Source organism: Ctenopharyngodon idella, chromosome 13 (genome assembly GCF_019924925.1).
Source record: "Ctenopharyngodon idella isolate HZGC_01 chromosome 13, HZGC01, whole genome shotgun sequence".
Lineage (NCBI taxonomy): Eukaryota > Metazoa > Chordata > Actinopteri > Cypriniformes > Xenocyprididae > Ctenopharyngodon > Ctenopharyngodon idella.
This window is the reverse complement of record NC_067232.1, coordinates 4,762,469-4,782,850: the sequence shown is the minus strand read 5'-3', so window position 1 is coordinate 4,782,850 and position 20,382 is coordinate 4,762,469.

The window sequence follows — 20,382 nt, the reverse complement described above, 5'->3', positions numbered from 1 at the left end:
CTGTTGTTTTATGGAAAAAAGTTTGCATTAAAAAATTAGCTTTCCCTCTCTCACACAAACTCTTTCTCTCCTGACTTTTTCCTGTCATGTTGTCAATTGGCCAGATTGTTTCCTACACAATTTTTTTTTAATAAAGCACACAGCACTTGCCTGTGCATAATCAACAGGAATAACACTTCATTAAACATTATTATCCTACACAAACACGTCATGCAAATGCAAAATACCAGATTTTCTGTCCAGAACTGCTCTGTAAATCAATGCCTTATTACAAGAGCTGTGGACAGATCTGCAAATGAACACGGCTCCATCATGTCAGCACTAAGCAGGACAGTTAAGAGACGGGCACACAGAGTGACTGACTGAGATCCCTTTAAAGTAAATCATAATAGGCTGCAATAACTGTTTTAATGGCAGGACCGAGCTCAGCCTGTGGGTGTTTTCTGGGGTGATGTAACGTGTAGGACATATTTTGAAACATAAGGAGAAATCTCTGAAACAGGAAGTGTTTAAACAGCAACACGCCAGCTGAAGCTGTTTTACTAAAGCATATTAGTCTGAGACTTACATTTAATTTAAAGGTCATGTAAGTGAATTGTTTTCCTTCCTGCGTAAGATATAACACTAGACTCAAAGGCAGCACACAGGGAAAAACTGGAAAGTTCCTGGTTAGAAATATGGAAATTGCAATTGGGAATGATGTGCATTCAAGTGATTTTAGTCTGAAAAAAAAAATGCTGCAAGTTGTGGTTGTTTTATCAATGTATTCACATATTTGCTACCACAGAGAATGATGGGGGAAAGTCTATCTACTTATACACCAGCTAAATAAGTAGTATTTTCCAGCATATTACATCACTATTCTTCATAAACAACACAAAATGTGTACAAACTAAACTGTACTTTTGTATTATGATCAACAACAATTTGCTTCTGCCACCATTCTTGACATCAACTGACACACTTCCAAGTCAAAAAAGTAAAAGCCAGATGTGAGTTCACTGGTAACTATGACATCATAGCGCCACATGCACCTGTCACTCACATGAGTTCATCTCAAAAACAATATCATTTCAACATGAATTGAAAGCATTGTAAGTCCATTTTATGTTTTAAATGGGACCACCTTTTACAAGATGTAATATTAGTCTCTGCAGAATGTGTCTGTGAAGTTTCAGCTCAAAATACCCCACAGATCATTTATTATAGCTTGTCAAATTTGCCCCTATTTGGGTGTGAGCAAAAACACGCCGTTTTTGTGTGTGTCCCTTTAAATGCAAATGAGCTGCTGCCCCCGCCCGCTTTCCAGAAGAGGGCGGAGCTTTAACAGCTCACGCTTTGGTTGCTCATCAACAACAAAGCTGGAGAATCTCACGCAGCCAAAATGCAGTTGTTAGTAACAGTGTTCAGCCTTACATTGTTCAAACCGGAGTCGGATGCTGATGGAGAGACTCAGGAAGAAGTTACAACTTTTAGAATGCAACTGGACGTTTCTGAATGGTTAGTGGATAAATTTATGTAGTTGCTGTGGAGTTGATTCAACTCATCAACTAACAAGTCCGGCGTTAATATGACGGCATGGTAACAGCATTCTACTACAACACAGCCTCGTCCCCTTTGCTGCGTGTTCTCGGGGCAAGGTTTATGTAAATTTTAGGGTTAGTGATGTCACTAACCTGGAAAGAAGCTCGTTGTAGTCCCAACCAGCCATTTGTTGTAGTCCTTAAAAAGAGAATTGTTTAAAAGAAAATATCTCCCTTTGCATTTAACAAACGTAACTTTGCAGACGTAGTTTATGCTCAAACAGCAACGTTACACACTAACTAAAGTTAAAAAAGTGAAATCATAATCAACCACCCCTTTAAGAGCCTTCAAAAAGTAAATTAATAAATAAAAATACATACATACACACAAAAAATACAAAGAAACAATTGAACACTGGCAAAAATAACCTATTACAAAATAATGAAATTATTTCATTCTTTCAAAAACTCAACAACATTTGAATGGCCATCAATGGAAATGGAGAACCAGAATGGTGTAGTTACAGCATCTGCCAGCAGGTGCTAATTGGACGATGCTAATAAATCAAACCTTAAAATTTGCTGTAAACAGTAAAAAAGCTTCTGGAGAGCAGCCATCATTTTGCACATTCAAGTTTGCTGACAGATTTTTGGATGGAAGTTTTTGGAGAGAGGCCGTGTGGTTTAAGTTAGCAAAATATCAAAATGGCTGAAATCATGTATAGCACTGAGTCTGCTGAGAACTTGCCTCTTGTTAAAGTTAGTGGATTTGACACAGCTGTCTGCTGGGAGTGAATGTATTAGATATACGTTCACATCATTATGAAGACCTTCCATTTCAACATGAGTGTAGATGGCAGATGGTGCTTCCTCACAAAAATGATGCTCTCCTCTTCAGTTCTGTTGACATTGACAAATTCCACCTGCAAATCAGGTCTGGAGACCATTGTTCTGGTCTTCTCTCAAAAATATATTCATATATAACAGAAGTAGGTTGGTACTCCTTACGGAATTCTAAGCATCCGCTCATGGAGTGAGAGCTCTATCCTTGAGATTTCCAGGGATGAGTTCTAAACTTAGAAGATCCGTTTACAATTCCAGTCAGTGCAATGGCTGACATGGGGATCGCCCGAAGGGACAAAAAGTCTGTCTTATTCTTTGTGTCATCAGCCAAGGTCACAGTTCAGGTTTATTTGTAGTAGCGCTCAATTCATCTATGTGCTGTTTACTCTCGGGCAGCCCTGGACACAGTCACAGTGTGAGATACGGTCAGAGGTACATCGTCTCACCACCGAGGCTGTTTGTCCAGAGCAGGTTGTGTCAATCACACTCACTGCAAATAAAGAGAACGGGCTCAAGCTAACAAAGAAGAGACGACTGGCTATGATTGAGTTTATTTTAAATGACCAGGACTGAAGAGTATGTGAAAGTTTGGTTAGCAGCTATATGGTTCTTTATTGATTCAAAAATGATTTTCCATTAGACTGTGTAAGGTTCTAATCGAAAGTTTATTTACCTACTGTCAAATTTATTCCCATGTGCACAGACAAATATAGGTAACACTTTACAATAAGTTTCATTAGTTAACATTAGTTAACTACATTAGTTAACATGAACTAACAATGAACTGCACTTATACTGCATTTATTAATCTTTGTTAATGTTTTCAACATTTATTAATAATTCTTAAAATCTTGTTAACATTAGTTAATGCACTGTGAACAAACATGAACAAACAATGAACAACTGTATTTTCATTAACTAACGTTCACGTCAATTAGTAAATGCAGTAATAAATGTATCACTCATGGTTAGTTCATGTTAGTTAATACATTAACTAATGTTTACCTAATGAACCTTATTGTAAAGTGTTACCCAAATATTTATATATGCCAAATTCAGATCTGCTTTTCACTGCCATGGTGTGTTTAAGATGAAAATATAGCCAAATGTTCTGAAGAAAAGTGCTTAATATAGAGACTAATTTGCAGAGCCGTAGCCTATGTGAACTATTATTCTGTGTGATGAGAATAAGACAGTACAGAAGATGGGGTGAGTTGAAAAGGGGAGTTTCAGGGCCATGCATACAGTATGAATCAAATATTAGCAGTTAAAAATATTAACTCATTTTTTACCCATGAGCAAAAAATTTAAAATGTAGCTTAATTCTACATTTTTTTACTTCTTACATACAGGTAAGTTTTTTCACAGACAAGGCTTAAGCTAGTCCCAGACTAAAAAGCATGTTTGAGCTGTTTTAACTGAAAGCAACTTGAACTGTTATATCTTAAAATATGTCACTGCTATTGTTTTGTCTCAAGATGCACACAGGTAATGTTTTTTTTCTTTCTTCTAAGGCACGTTTATAAAAGCTACTTAAATGTCCTAATTGAACTAAGGCCTAATCCTGGCTTAATCTAAGCCCTGTCTATGAAACCAGGCCTATAAGTTTGATTTTTTAAAGTTGTGTGGTTTTTATGCTTATTAGTAAATCACATCGTTAGCTTAGAGACATGTTAGTGACAAAGTCTATTGGAATCAACTGTGAGCAATTTCGATGCACAGTGCGCTTAACTCAGGGTTATCGTCGTTCTAAACTTTGCTTTAAACCTCCGGGTAAAGGAACGTTTCACACTTGTAATTCAGAAACGGGGTTAGCACCACTTTTTACCCGGGGTTATGAAACCCTGCTCCGGAGCAGGTTTTTGCAGTGTTAACCCCGTAATGCGGTGCCAAACTTGAGCAGTGTGAAATGATGCGGTGTTAGAATGTTATGACTAGATTCTTAGCAACAGCTAACCAATAGCGTGCATCATATTCACGTGCTTTGGACAGTCACAGAAACACTGTGCATTGTATATAAACAGTAGGCCCCGATATACTTCAAACGACATCGAAGAACGAACTAATGTAACGTCATTTATAACAAAATCAGGCCAAAACGAAGTTCATTTTCTGTTTGTTTTTGGAGTTCGAAACGGCTTGCCAAAGCGAACTCTCAGGAAAAGTTTGCTCCAGCTGCAAAGCACCTTCGTACTATTGGTCCATGACGATAATATAATAGCCCTGACAGCAATATAGTGTCGGCCCGATCCGGCCCACATCTGGTCCGCATGTAATTCACATGTATCAGATGTGGACCGGATCTGGGCCACACTATGTTGCTGTCTGGGAGGAGGTGTACGTTGAGGCTCCGCCCTCTTTCACGTGGAACTCTTCTTAGTTCATCTTCTGAGTTCATTGAGGTAAGATCTCCGCAGGGTGAAAACATGAACACACAAGTTAGCCACTTTATAGTAGAAAATGAAGTTGTGCTTCTGATGTCAGAGGCACTGACACTGTTTTTCATGTTTGATACTGTAAAGCTGCTTGCTTTTAGGCAATCTATTGAATAAAATGCCATGTAAATAAACGTGACGTGACTTTACTGGAGTGCTAATTTGCAGAGCTCATGCTAACATACCCATTTTATTATGATCAGATGCTTTTCTTATTCTTTCTATAAAACATACTGTTTTGTTGTGTTTATTTGGTTACTGAGAGGAAAGCGTGCAGCACATATTTACATATTCATCTAAACGCCGCTTTCAGCAGTGTGGGTGGCGTCAGATGTTCGATAACAGTATATCGCTGCTCACGTATTTCGAACTTCATTTTACCCCTAAACGAAGAACAAAAAAGAACTTCGCCATAAGTATATCGGGGCCTTAAATTTGGTGTTTGAGAGGAAAAATGTCAAATGCTGACAGAAAATTTGAGTGAAGAAGAGACAGTTTCAATCTACCTTTATAGTCTGAAATGTCCATTCAGTATAAACTCGATAGTACAGACAGCAATACAAGGATGCACAATGCTAAAGCTATGTAAATAGGTTGCGTGCTGCGTTTATCCAATCAATGACACCGACACTGCAAATATGCAAAATAAGAATGGTAACCCAGGGTTTAGGAATTTTCAGTGTGAAATGTCAGTTTATGAATACACAGGATTAATTGTTAACCCCGGGTAAATTATGAACAGTGTGAAACGTGAAGCATGATAACCCAGGATTCCATTTACCCGGGGTTTACAATGACCCAGGGTTAATTACTTTAAGTGTGAAAAGCCCTATAGAAATGTAAAAAGCTGCTAAATGATTAAACAAGCTAAAACCTGGTGAGCTGCCTTGCTGTCTGTTGCCTACATAGGACACTTCCTTCTAAGGCAGCATCCAATTCCTAACTGAAATGGAGCTTCAGAAGTGACTGATTTGGAATGTTCTACAAAGACAGCAAGCCTTTGTAGAGTGTTCCAAATTGGTCACATATGAGGTTTTGTGTTTGATCATCTACAAAAACTAAGGCAGATGCAGGCCAACAACTCTTCGTTTTTTACTTTTACTTTATTTTTGTTGCAGAGGAGATGAAAGGCGAGGGGTAAATGCCTGTCCTCTATCCACTGGAGGTGCTGTGTGGAGGAGACACATGCTGACACAAGCTGCCTGCCACAGAGACACACTGAGCCCGGTCTGTTCAGCAGCGGATGGGCACCTCAGTTGGGTGCCTGATTAGAAATATGGTTAATTTTCAGCAAAATCTGGTTCCCTCCTAGACAGCTAAGCTAACACACAGTAGTGGGACGACCCCAACAGCTGAGTAATGGGTGGGACAGTTCGAGTTTTACTTGTGTAGAATGTGCATTCATGGACATATGGGAAGGTGCTGAAGAACAGGTGCAGGAGTCAATATTCGGTCAATGTCAGAAGGCAAAGACTTCAGAAACTTTGAGAATGCACAAAATAATGGTACAAATGAAAAAGATATGCTAACCAAACAAATATAGGTACTTCAAAAGCATTGCTAGCATGTTACATCATTCTGCTCCTCTTAAGATGTATGACTAATGTCAGATAAAATGTGTATGTTTTAAAGTAAATGTGTATAGCCGATCAGAAAACCGTTTTGCACATTTATTCTTGCTGACATCAGGTTGGATGATATGTCTTTGGAGGAGACATATCATCAGCAAAACAGCTGGAATCACTTATAGCACCTTTAACCTCGAAAATAATGTTATAATAGAGATAGTGAGAAAAGGAGAAAGGGGGAAACAGGATTTGGAAAGAATGCAATAAAATACTTCAGAATCCTACATCCTTCAGAATGAACTACAAATTATTTGGATCAGTATTCTAAAGTGAAAAGCATGATAACTCCATATAATGACTCAAATCATTGTAAGCTTTTGAGGTTTTTGCAAGGTTTTGGATAGTAATTTGTTCCGATGGATTTGGTAATACTTGAGTCATTACTAGTGCGGGTTACCATGAACTTCACTTTAAAATACTGATCCGGGAATGAAATGAGATTATTTGTTGAAAGCAAAAAGCAAAAAAGAAATACTGATCCAGATAATTCGGTTGTTAAGTCTGATGTCACGCGACAGCGCTTCCGGGTCCAAACGCTCTATCTCATACCACAAGAAAACAACAAACGGTGCTAATATACACACATGATGTGGTTTAATACTACCAAAAAAATTATAACCTTTATCTCCATACCAAAATCCCAGATGGCCAGACAGTGATTCATCTTATAAATCATTAAAATATTAATGTCTGTGACGCTGTGAGCAGGGAGACTGTTGTGTAGACTGTAAGTATTTTAAAAGTTTAACTTTTTAAAATGTTAAATGTTTAATATGAATAAATAGCACTCATAAACGGCCGTCGAGATGGCATTCTCAAGTGAAACGAGCCGGGGTTTGGACCCAAAACCGGCATTCCTTACGTCACGACTTAACGAGCGGATTAGTAATTCCTTTAGAAGGATGTAGTAACACTTGAGTCATTACTATCCAAAACCTTACAAAAACCTCAAAACTTTACAATGACTTCAGTTAATATTAAGGAGTTATCATGCATTTCACTTACTGATTCAAATAATTCATAATTCCTTCTGAAGGAAGACATTCAAATAATTAGTAATTCCTTCTTCACTTTAGAATTAATTACACATTATGCATTATTCACATTAATTATGAACCTGTATATAGTAGTTCTTAGTCCTCTGAGAGGTATGAAAAAAAGAGTAGTTATTGATAGCTAATAGTGAACTATCACCTTCAACTAAGCACTATTACTTACTAATTCGTTAATCAGAGTTTCTTGTTAGTTAATAATAGTTACTAGAATGTTAATAGTGCGTTACTCATTTGTTTCTGTGTAGTTATTCATTAATGATGAAACAATAATCTAAAGTGTTACCGAAATGTTTCTTGAGCATCAAATCAGCATATTAGAATGACTTCTGAAGGATCATGTGACACTGAAGACTGGAGTAAAGGCTTCTGAAAATTCAGCTTTGCATCACAGGAATATTACATTTTAAAATATATTCAAATCGAAAACCACTATTTTAGGATGTAATTAGTTTTTTTTTTTAACAATATTACATTACTGTTTTTACTGTATTTTGATCAAATGAATGCAACCTTGGTGAGACTTCTTTCAAAAACATTTAAAATTCCTACCAAACCCAAGCGTTTGAATGATAGTGTAGTAGAACATGTTGCATTGTTGGTTTAGCACCTGATGATTGAATCGATGTCAACTGTTGATGTCAGTTGTTGATAGTTTCACATTTGTGACCATCTGCTGCCCATCATAAAAAGAGCCACCCTTGAGTCTGGCAGAACAACTAGAGCAAAGAGCCAGAACAGAGTCACCTTAAAGGGATAGTCCACCTAAAGGAATAGTCTGTCGATATTTACTCACCCTCATGTCATTATTTTATATTGGGACACAAAAGGAGAAGAATTTTTACACTACACTTGAACATACAACACAATGAAAATGTTCCATGGATGTTAAAGACTCTTCGTGAAACTATTGATTCCAATAAAGACCATTTTTAGGATAGTACAAATCAAATATGGACATAAAATGGTACCATATTTGATTTAAACCTGCAACTGAGAAGATTTCTTGTTAAAAACAACCTAAATTTAAGTCTTTGCTACACAAAAAGCTATTGTTTCAGCAGACGTAGCATAAAATTGTATAGGTTACTTTTATGGTGGTTTTTAGGGTGGCTTGACAAATATGGAACTATAGATATTCTCCAAAATCTCTGCTTTTGTGTTCTACTGATAAAACAACAGCACACGGGTTTGGCAAGCACGACATGAGGGTGAGTAAATAATGATAGAATTTTCATTTCACCCGCAGCAGAGATCTGTGAACGCAGGAGAAAGGCAAGTAAGAGGTGAAGAGGAGAGGAGAAAAGGGCTGAGAAGCGCCTGGTCACATGATTCCCCAGCTTTTCTTAATTACATTGTGCAGTACAACGTGAAAAGGTGTCAGATAGCCAGAGAAGCAGATCTGTCCTAATGAATGAAAACAGATGGACTGGACTGCAAGTTGCAGAGACTGCCAAGAGATTTGGGGAGGCGTAGAGAAAGAGGGAATACTGAGAGAGAACATATACAATATGAGAATAAGAATGAGGACGAGTAGACAGAAAATGAAATGAGCGAGAAAATAAGAGGGTGGAGGGGGGGTTGGAATAAAATGGAGAATATGTTCAGTCTCCTGAGAATATCCCAACAGAATAAGGAAACGATACCAGATCCCTGAGCCTCTAGGTGAGAGAGTCACCTCAAAAACATGCATTGAAGGAATACAAAGTGATGAACGTGATGGAGTGGATAAAGGGCTAAGGGACGGAGGGCGTGAGTCAGAGAGCGGCAGAAGAAAAGCAGTCCCTGAGAATGAGGGAGGAGTGTGAACGAGGGGCGTCAGTGATGTGAATTAGCTGTAGTTGGGTGACTGCAGGGATTAGGACACCCGGAGAAATGGAGCTGCTGTTTAGATGAGGATATAGTATTTTGACAGCATGATCCTTCATGGCCCAGCTCCCGAAACATGCACATACACACAGTGGTACTATTGAATTTCAATGATTTGCCTGTGTAGATCTGGAGACACGCTCTGCCTGCCCTGCAGTGTTCTTTAACATATTAGTGGTGTTTTTCTTGTGAATGACTCATTCTCATTAACTTTCATGCAATGACATATGTTACCTTCATTGAAGACTCTTCCTGCCTTCAAACACTGACAAGGCTGCACCTATTTGATCAAAAATACAGTACAAAACAGTAATATTGTGAAATATTATTTCAATCATTCATTCAACATCTTCTTTCTACTATCTAAAATACCCAAAATATCTAAAATTATATTAAATACAAATTTAATATAAAATATTAAGATTATTAAATAATCAAATTATTACATAAAAAGATTACAATTTAAAATAGCTGTTTTCTATTTTAATATATTTTCAAATGTAATTTATTCCTGTAAGGGCAAAGCTGAATTTTTCAGCCAATTACTCCAGTCTTCAGTGTCACATGATCCTTTATGAAATCTTTCTAATAGAAATAGAAATCTATTGCAATATTATCAATGTATTCACATCAATTTAATGCATTCTTGCTGAATATTTTTCTGTGTAAGGTGTATAAACCTTCAAACCTTGTCAACTTTTTTTTTCTCAAATCTTTCAAACAAGCTTTTGTAAAAACAAACATTCAAAGCTTCAAGCATTCAAATTTTCTTTTTTTTAGATAAAATTATAGTCATATGTATCTCTTTGAATTCAGTTAATTTCAATTCACTTCCTTACTGTACAGCTCTTAAAAATATAAAATGAATTTTCAATTAAAACCTTTTGACGTCACAGCTCAGTATAGTCGCTAGTGAAGGGTTTGGGACTGTTTCATGGCTAGTTGGCTAGTCAAGACTCACTCATCAGCAGTTAATTCTTCCAGCGCCTAGTAAAACAATGCAGATGCAGCCTGGGTGAAGCAGAGAGCAGGTAAGACAGGTCATTCATCTCTAGACTGTGCCGCAACCAATCAGTGACTGATTGAAGTGATCTGTGCCTAATGCCACCTTAAACCATCAGAGAAGACTGAACTACAGTAAATGGCCCATTTACTTCTGAACAGAAGCTCAGATGCAAATCACAGCTCTGAGCTCAATAATACCATCAGATACTGGGACAAGGAAGAGACAAGGTCTAGGAGAGAGATCACAGACATGCTCATAGTTTACTAAGATGCAGAAGTGTTTACACCTAGACAGTTAGCATGTAACAAAAAAACTATTACAAAGTTTTGTACAGAAAAAAAAAAAAAAAAAAAAAAAACTTTAGGAATCTTTACAGTAGGTGTACAACAGCTTTTCACTGGGCCAGTGGCATCAAAAGGACACATGTACACCTTACCCACCCGTAAAGGGTGCTTGTTATTTCCTTAAGGGTACTTAGTATCTTAAGATATTAATAGGTTCTCTTTAAGGGTAGATAAGGTGTACATAGATAAGATAAAGGTGTACCTTTGGGGTACTGCCCAATTGATAAGCTAAAGGTAGCATTTTTGCATATTTTTTATCTTACAGTATAACCCCTTCTGTTCTACTCACACCGCTCTGAGCAGGATTCGAACCAGTGTTTCTGGCACGGGAGGCGGTCGTGCTAACATGCTAAAGACTGCAGCCTCTTGTCAGTCACCAGGGAGCCTCTTGAGGGCAGGGAGTGAGGTTTACTCAAACAGCTCTTACAAGCTGGCCTCCGTTACAACAGCGTAGTGTGCGCATAGCCATGCCATGATGAAACAGACCTTACCATTTAAAGAATATATAAAAATATTAATATTAATCAATTAAGATTAATTACAATTAATTCTACCAAAATTATAAAAGAGTTAGAATGAAAAAATATATTTTTTTTAATAATTTATTCCAAACTGCCATATAACATATAATGTCCCTATTATTTAAAATATCATATTATAATAATTTATTTATGAATTAATTAATTCATTAAATAGATATATTATGTATTATTTATTCCATATTGCCATATGAAGGATCATGACTCTACTATTTATCCATTTAAAAAAAATAAATAAATAAAATTATAAAAATAAATAAATAAATGATATTAGCAAGTTAACCAGTATAAAATGTAATACATTAAATATAGCCGTCAAACTATTTTTTCTATGCATTTTACTCAGTCGATCACTATAAAAAATGCTGGGTTAAAAACAACCCAAGTTGGGTTGAAAATGGACAAACCCAGCAACTGGATTGTTTTTAACCCAGCATTTTTTAGAGCGACGATGCACCAATCTGATATTCATGAAGTTATTCTCATACTCATAGATAAGGTCCTGAGTACTGCAAGTTCTCACTATTGTTCCTAATAAACCATACAGTGAATTAAAATCAGCAATAACAAACTGGTATTTTACACCAGTGGTTCTTAACCGGGGGGGCGCGAGTAGGCTACAGGATGGGAGAAAAAAAAACCTGAAAAAAAAAATTAGCAAATTTTTTTTATCACTAAACTACTGTCATAAAAAGTTATAGTTTTGTATATACATAACTTCTGAATAAAATTAAAATGTGTTTGGACTGATTTTAAAAAAAAAAGTTTTGAACAAATTTGATTGGTTTGTCGATAGTGAGCGCAAACGCAGGTGATAAGCGGTTTTATTAAGCGAGTCATTGAGTCGTTCATTCACGATTCGTTCAAACGGCCGATTCATCAAGAATGAGACAGATGTTTGTGAATGGGTCATTGAATCTTTGACTCAAACGATTTGTTCAAAACACTGAATCATTCAAAACACGATTGAGTGTTGCTGTGAGATGCGCTATGTTCTGATCTTTGTTTGGATTCATCGGATCTATTTTCTCTGCTAAAATAGACCAAAACAGTCATTATTTCGTCTAAAATGTAAGTGACTTAATATTATTAACTTGTTTGTTGAACTGTCATATCAGTGTCACATTTTCAATCGCGAGGTGATGGTAAATTAAGTGATGGTCAGTTGTCAGCTCTCTTGGTCGTCAGGTCGTGTGATGTATGTTGCTGAACTGTATTCAAATGTTATAAATATAAAAACACCACATTTTGAAATTTAACTGCAGTATGTCAGTTTAGTTTATTTGTGTGTGCTGCGCTCATAGACTTTAGAAAACGGCGCTCATTTGTTTGATTTCTCCTCGAGAAGCTGCGCAAGCCTCAAAAGTTTAAGGTCCTTGCACCTTGACTGAGTCCGAAACTGTCGTATTCGTTTTTTCATATTCGTCATTTGGTGGCTCTCAGCTGTCAAAAACACCCCTCAAAATATTTGCTACGGATGCGAAAAATGCAGAAAATCGAAACATCCGAATTAATTTTTATGACGGACGGACGGACGGAAGTTTCAGAGGCTGCAAACGTATATATTCGTATGTATGTATATATATATATATATATATATATATATATATATATGTTGGGGGCACTGGGGCCCCAACTGCAATGAACCAGCTTTGGCGGGGCCCAGCTTGCAAAAGGTTGAGAACCCCTGTTTTACACCAACAGCTTTTTTTTTTTTTTAATAATAGGGCGTTTTAGATATATTATTTAAAAAAAATTATATGAAAAAAAAAAAAATGGCAGAAGAGGGGAGTATTGGCAGTAATGTGTATGTTGGGTATGAAGTTGGGCCTCTTAGGCGGCACTGCTGATACAGAGACTCCATAGATCCCTTTCTGTGCTTCATTTGCTCAGCTCATTAAATATTGAGCAAGTGGCAGATTTGTGTGATTGCCAATAAAATGGCTCCCTTACACTGTGAAATGCCTGGAAGCACGCAAAACGGCACACACACACACGCACACACACAAACACACACTTGTTCTTTCTCTTTCTGTCTTAAACACACACATACATAAGCATGCAATTATATCCATCCTTCCATTATAAGACTCAAGGACTGTATTTTCACATTTAACTTTATCCACTGGTCATCGGCTGTCAGTTTGGTAGGCCAGGCATGAGATTCTCCAGAGTCTTCATTATGGTTTGAAAAAATCAGCATCGATTGAACAAGTATACAATGTAGCATGTACATACACGTTTATGAGTCTGTGCAGTAAATGTTTACATGAGTAGCTTTGCTGCTCTGCTTCTAATGAACAATGTTCTGCATGAAGAAGAAAACACACTATGCAGCCTGCATTTTTAATTAAAGTGGCCAGTGAACAAAAATATATAACGATGCACAAGAAAATATGATGAAATTGCATATCAAATGACAGAACATGCTTAACTTATATAAACAGATCTGATAGATTTCTAACTGTAATGCTCTTACTTGAGACTCACGGTTTAACTGTTGTCTACAGTTTAGCTAATTAATCATTATCACATTTCGAATCTCAAACACACAGTTGCACTTTCATGTCATTGACACACAGCAGCAGATAAGCCATGTTTGATCCATTATGGGACGTTTAGGTGTTAACGGATTAGTTTTGGCATCAGAGGCGATTCAGTGTGTGTCTTTTCAGACCCTGTAACTCTCTACACACTGTGCTTTCCCCCTGTACACACACACACACAAAAGCCAGGCTTAGGCCTTTTTTACAAGCTCAGTTTGCATTTGTATTAGCTGCTAAATTGGTCAAATATTATCTGGATGTAGAATGATAATAAATAATTTCTGGTAGGTTACATACAGTACTAAGCTATATATATTTTTTTTAAAAAGCATTTGAATATTTTGTTAATTTTTAGTAATTGTCTTAGAATGTTTTAGCATTAGAGTGAAATAATAATGAAGATAATTTAAGAAATTTCTATAATTGGCCTAATAATTTTTTAGTGGTTTCTTAAATAAGCAGCTCTACAGTCTTGAAGTATCTCTGGGACAGCAAGCCAATCAAGCAGAAAAAAAAAAGAAAAAGAAAAGATTTTTATACTGTACAAACTACATATTCTGTCCCCTAACCCTACCCCTAAACCTACCCATGACAAAAAACTTTCTGCATTTTAATTTTTTCCAAAAAAAAAAAAAAAAAAAACAGTAAATATGATTATAAACTGTTTTGCGTTTGGGGACCAAAAAACGTCCACAAGATCAAAGATTTCTGGTATTGCCATCCTTGTGGGGATATTTCGTCCCCATAATGTAGGGTTTACCAAAAGTACACAAATTACAATTTAAAATATATTCAAATAAAAAACAGTTCTTTTAATTTGTAATAATATTTTGCAATATTACTGTTGTACTGTATTTTTGAGTAAAAAAAAAAAAAAAAAAATGCAGCCTTGGTGAGCTGAAGAGACTTCTTTCAAAAACATTAAAAAATTGTAATGTTTCCAAACTTCTGACAGGTACTGTATTTATATAAATAAGTTAAATTTTAATTAAAAAAAAAAAAAAAAAAACATTCTCAAACAACAATCAGCATCCATTTTATCCCTCCATCTCTTCCCCTCCATACTTTTCTCTACATTACTTATAGCCATTTAACTAAATGTTCTATTGTCATGTTGGCTTCCTTTTGATTTCCTTTTCCCTTTAAAATTATTACAGCACACTTTTTTTCCCAAAGGTAATGACCACTTTCTGCTTTTTTTTCCACCACTTCTCAGCTGTGCAGAAAATAGCTGCACTTATGTGGGCTCTCTGATAGCACTGTACTTAAACAACTGACCCAAAACACTGGCCGGCCCAGAGGAATGAGATCTATATAACCACAAATAGTGGTGTCTGGACATCAGACATTTCACTCTGTACAAGCACAGTCATTTCTGCCCTCATCATCCTCACACACACATCTGTTAAATCTGTCAGTGCTGGACATCTTACAATTATGATACTTGCTTAGTAAAATTTATATTACAGTAGTTGTTTAATGATCTTCAGCAGGGTAGTTTGATTTGCAGAAAATTCATAATAAATATATTATAAAATATATAATTGCTGTTCAATATAAAGTAAAAAAAAAAGGGGAACACTAGTTATTAAAGGATTAGTTCACTTTCAAATGAAAATTAGCCCAAGCTTTACTCACCCTTAAGCCATCCTAGGTGTATATGACTTTCTTCTTTCTGATGATAATCGGAAAATATTAATAAATATCCTGACGCATCCGAGCTTTATAATGGCAGTGAACAGGACCAATGCTGAAGAAAGTGTCTCCATCCACATCCGTCCATCATAAATGTGTACTCCACATGGCTCCAGGGGTTAATAAAGGCCTTCTAAAGTGAAGTGATGCATTTGTGTATCCATATTTAACAAGTTATAAAGTAAAATATCTAGCTTCCGCCAGACCATCTTCCGTATACACGAAGAAAGTGTAAACTGGCGTCACGCCAGTTACACTTTTTCCATAAGCTGAATAGGGAAGGCGTATGTAGCGTAAGCTTTGTGAACTGCGGAGCTACATAAGGTCTATATTTATGGAGATGAGAAATAAAAATCGCCCTGTACAGCTATGATCAGCTGATCAGCTGAGCTTTCGACGTTGTTACGGAAAGCACGAAGGTGATCGTTCTGAAGGTTGGTTCTTGTCGCATTCTGAAAAGTTGAGATATTTTCATCTCGCCGTGGCAATGTGGTGACACCCCCCCCCAAAAAAAAACAAGCAAAAAAAGAAAAACAGCACCCCCAACCTAAAACGTCTTCCCGCGCCCCTGTACGTTGAATACGGAAGGCGGTCTGACGGAAGCTAGATATTTTACTTCATAACTTGTTTAAAAATGGATATTTTTTTTACACAAGCACATCACTTCACTTTAGAAGGCCTTTATTAACACTCCGGAGCCGTGTGGAGTACACATTTATGATGGACGGATGTGGATGGAGACACTTTCTTCAGCATTGGTCCTGTTGATTACTGCAATGCTCTTCTGGCTGGACTGCCATCATGCACAATCAGGCCTCTACAAATGATTCAGAACGCTGCAGTACGTCTCGTCTTCAATGAGCCCAAAAGAGCTCATGTCACGCCTCTCTTCATCTCTCTTCACTGGCTACCAATTGCTGCTCGCATCAAATTCAAGGCGTTGACGCTTGCTTACAGATCTGCCACAGGCTCTGCACCCTCCTACTTCCACTCACTCTTACGAGTCTACACTCCTACCAGAAGCCTACGCTCATTAAAGGAGTGAAGGCTTGTGGTACCATCACAGAGAGGCACGAAATCACTCTCCAGGACATTCTCGTTCACTGTTCCTTGCTGGTGGAACGATCTTCCTGCCTTTATCCGGAATGCAGAATCCCTGGCAATATTCAAAAGACAGCTGAAAACTCATCTCTTTCGTGAGCACTTAACCTCATCTTAATATAAAAATAAAAAAAATAAAAAAAATGTATACCTATCCTTTCACTTCCTCTAACCCCTCTCTATTGTAGCTTATGATACTCTGAGCATTACCTAAGACTTGTATTGTGAGCACTTTTTGTGTCTATTTGCCTCGTCATGACGACTCGCTTGTTGTATTCCTCACTTGTAAGTCGCTTTGGATAAAAGCGTCTGCCAAATGAGTAAATGTAAATGTAAATGTAAATGTTCACTACCATTATAAAGCTCGGATGCGTCAGGATATTTATTAATATTTCTCCGATTATGTTCATCAGAAAGAAGAAAGTCATATACACCTAGGATGGCTTGAGGGTGAGTAAAGCTTGGGCTAATTTTCATTTGAAAGTGAACTAATCCTTTAAAAACAAGCAATGAAGTTCTATGTTTTTCTTGTTTCAACAAAACACAATGGGTCATTCAATAATAATTGTGTGGATTATTCATATTTATATGCACAGGAGAACTTCTCATGAAAAATCTTGCCTAATTCAGAACATGTGCGTACACACATGGATTTGTTCTCAACATTGTTCTTACATTAATGAATTTGGAGTATTCTAAATGAGCGACCACGTGCCCGAGGATAGAAATTTGCATAAAATACGGCCAAACCATTTCCATATAAGGGCTTTCCGCTCTCAGCAAACATGACACTCTCTAGGAGGCGCTCTTGCCTGAGAGCATGCGCAGCAAAATCCTCAACCAGTGCCAAGTGTGCTATCCTCCAACAAGTTCAAACACAATAAACACTTTTAATACAGACCCAAATTACAGACCTCTGATTAGCAGCTATACATACATGTATCTGCATCTTTATGCAGAGGAAAGTCGCAGCTATAATGCCCCTTTTCTTAATCTTTTACTGTATACTGCACAGTATATATGTGTGTGTATATATATATATATATATATATATATATATATACAGTAAATGTATGTGTGTATATAATGTTAAGATAACATAAGACAAAATTTGTATGTATAAAATGTAATCTTAGCACATTTATAAAAGCACCCAAAGTGTGTGATTTTTGTGTATGTGGTTTTAGCTGTTCCTACATTTTCTCACAAATTTAGAAGCAAATTTAGAACAAAAGTTATTGAGGAATCATACGCATGGTTATTGAATGAGTCTAGTTTAATAGTTTTGTCAACTCTCTCTCTGTCTCTTGTGCAAGGATCTTATGACAGCACTGGGAAATAACTCTCTGACCAGTGTCTTGTTCCAGCTCCAATTTGCCATTCAAGAGCATTTGAAAGAGATGGCCATTGTTCTTGTGATTGATAGGATGGCCTCATGTTGGAATGTGAATGAAGACGAAAAGCTACAAATACGTCAAACCACCACATGAGGATCAAAGTGCCTGTCTGAATAAAACCACTTTTTTTTTTTTTTTAAATGACACAATTATATGTTTGGTTTGAGAATATAAAACATACTCAATATTCAGAAAGCTGCAATAGAGGGGAACATTTTCTATGAATTAGAAGCTAAATTACTCACACTAGGCTATCATATGCAAATTTATTAATATACAAAATTAATAATAAAATATAATATCAGATCATCAGACAATATACCAAACAAATAGCAATAATAATAATAATAGAAAAGATATTGCTGTTGAAAATGTATAATTATTATTATTGTTGTTATTATTAAAATAATTATTTATATTTTATCAGAATCCAAATCAGAACAAGCAAAAATATAATGCAGATGAATAAATTTTGCAGATAATGCAGATTTTAAAGATACTAAAGCAGGGGTTCTCAACCTTTTGCAAGCTGGGCCCCCCCAAAGCTGGTTCATTGCAGTTGGGGCCCCAGTGCAAGTCAGGGTGCAAGGACCTTAAACTTTTGAGGCTTGCGCAGCTTCTCGAGGAGAAATCAAACAAATGAGCGCCGTTTTCTAAAGTCTATGAGCGCAGCACACACAAATAAACTAAATTGACATACTTAAGTTAAATTTCAAAATGTGGTGTTTTTATATTTATAACATTTGAATACAGTTCAGCAACATACATCACATGACCTGACGACCAAGAGAGCTGACAATTGACCATCACTTAATTTACCATCACCTCGCGATTGAAAATGTGACACTGATATAATATTAAGTCACTTACATTTTAGACGAAATAATGACTGTTTTGGTCTATTTTAGCAGCGAAAATAGATCCGATGAATCCAAACAAAGATCACAACATAGCGCATCTCACAGCAACACTCAATCGTGTTTTGAATGATTCAGTGTTTTGAACAAATCGTTTGAGTCAAAGACTCAATGACCCATTCACAAACATCTGTCTCATTCTTGATGAATCGGCCGTTTGAACGAATCGTGAATGAACGACTCAATGACTCGCTTAATAAAATCGCTTATCACCTGCATTTGCGCTCACTATCGACAAACCAATCAAATCTGTTCAAAACTTTTTTTTTAAATCAGTCCAAACACATTTTAATTTTATTCAGGAGTTATGTATATACAAAACTATAACTTTTTATGACAGTAGTTTAGTGATAATAAAAATTTGCAAATTTTTTTTTTCAGGTTTTTTTCCCTCCCATCCTGTAGCCTACTCGCGCCCCCCCGGGAGAGTGTCATATGGTCAGGCCTGCTTTCAGGTCTGCCGTTCCACAGCATTCACAGTTGGTGTTCATCTTTTCTGTAAATGCGTGAGCCATTCTGCACTTTAATTAGTTCTACACTGATCAACTCCAACTCCACAAAGTTTCCATTCAGCACCCTCAGACCGCTGCAGAACACTGGAAAACACAGCACAAGCTTTTGAGTGGTTCCTGGAAGAGATTTTAAAAGAAAGGTATTCAGAATTTCACACATTTTAGCTCTGGTGGGGAGACCAGGGCTAGTTCTTACACTTTGTCTTTAGTCAATTTCTATAAAGGCACATCCTAAATAAGGATACACAGGATTGACTTTTCAGGACTATGGTAAGTTGTGATATTGAAAACCTTCCATTAAACAGTCTTTTCAGACAAATTTAAACAGTAAAACAATTAAAAAAACATGAATTAAACAGCAAGTGAAAGGTCACAGAAAAGTATCAATCTATTTTTTCCCCATCAGAAATATAATAACAACATACACAAAACGTGACAACTTACTTCAACCTGAAATGGTCCCGCCCAGTTGATTCTTACCTGAATGTGTCATTATGGTGCTCCTTACTTGTTTATCCAATTGATATTATATATAACAAAGGTGATATTGGATAAAGATTTTGACTCAAAACCTTATAATTACCGAGATACAGCCCTTGTGACAACTAGCCCCAGTCAAGTCAAGTCACCTTTATTTATATAGTGCTTTTTAAATACAGATTGTTTCAAAGCAGCTTTACAGTGATAACAGGAAAATAACGCAACAGAGTTTTGGCTGTACAGCAGCTCTAGAAGAAATAGTGTCTCTGTCCAGCTTAAGTAAGTACAGTGTTGATTCATTTCCGTTGTAAAAATGTATTAACTTAGTTACTTTATCTATACAGTGTAAAACAGTGATGGCATCGTCCATCTCAGTTCAGTTTTCATACATTGGTGTCAATGCAGGCAGATCAATAATATTGTTGAATATAAAGTGTCCCGGTCGTAATCTTATTCAATTTTTATACAAAAGGATAGAATGTAAACAGATATATC